Raw genomic sequence first — 1,362 nt, forward strand, 5'->3', positions numbered from 1 at the left:
AACTGAATTAAATCAGACTTTTATTTTGAAATATCCGGTTACCAAAACAGGATGTGTGGCCACAAGTTCGTAAAATCGACATTGATGTAGCGTGGCTGTATTGTGTTAAAATATCGGCATATAACATACTTCCATGCGTGGCTGTGTGATATATTCATTCTGAAGCTGAATTAAAGCAGTAGGCTAACTCGCTAATGGTAAAGATGTGAGTTTGTTAAACCGGCAGGCACAACAGTGATAAACGACTTCTGCCAGGGAACGCAAAAGGTATTGCGAGGTAACACAATACTATTGCGTGGGAACACAAAAGGAAAAAAAATCCCCCACGTCCCCTCGCGGGCTCAGTAGTTTCCCTGCTAATATTTGATTAAATGTATTTTAGAGTCAATCACAATCACTAAAAGGAAGTGAATAGGTGTTTCAAAATAAAAGACCTTCGGCTCCACTTTTCTTTCAAGACGTAGGTGAATGTGTTTATTATTTGAGCCTGTCTGGATTATAAACCATTAAATCTGTTTAATCGTTTCACCCTGAAAGAAAACAAAAACAGTTGAAATGAATCATTAAAACGTGACGTTCATGATGAGTGGAGGGAAACTTTCTACCTCAGCTGTTTGTAGGTGAGCCTCCACTCCCTGGAGGTTTATGCATATAGAAAATTTACTCAAATATTTACTCAGCATATGAAATCATACAGTATATACTGAATCCATCTGTTTATATCTATATCTGAACTTAACATTTTGGATGGCGTTCACGTCCAGGTTTGGTAGTTTGCTTGTATATTTCTGCTGCTTTTGCCTGCCGCTGCTCGGGATTTTAACTCCCTGTTCTTTAAAATGGAAAAAAAAACACGTCAATGGTATTATTTCAAGCTTTTTTTTATTATTATTTTGGTTTTGAGACTTGCTCTTAGCATTAAGTGAATGATGTCTTGCACCGTGGCGCTCTGCTGAATCCTCATCAACGGCGTTCAACGTGAACCTTTCTGGGGAAAATTACAGAAAAACAAACAAAAGAAACATTCCAGTGTGTAAATATCCAGTCTTTGTCTACATAAACACAAACACATTTTTTTTTAATCGATGCACGTTATCAAGGCCACTGAGACTCGTTAGACTCCAACTCTCTGATGATGCACCTTATTTCTGTTCTGTGAAGATCCCAGCAGTCTGATCAGTTTTTTAGGAGCAGAACTGCTTTGTGCTCTAGAAACAGAAAAAATAATTGAAATGTTAAAAATGTTTAACAGTTGTGCACTGCTTTGCCCCCCACCCCCTCCTCTCCTGGTCTACTTCCAGTCAGAACGCCTAAAGCCAAACAGTGTCAAAGTTTGGTGTGTGTCTGAATGCAATGTGCAAG

Source organism: Austrofundulus limnaeus, unplaced genomic scaffold (assembly GCF_001266775.1).
Source record: "Austrofundulus limnaeus strain Quisiro unplaced genomic scaffold, Austrofundulus_limnaeus-1.0 Scaffold394, whole genome shotgun sequence".
Lineage (NCBI taxonomy): Eukaryota > Metazoa > Chordata > Actinopteri > Cyprinodontiformes > Rivulidae > Austrofundulus > Austrofundulus limnaeus.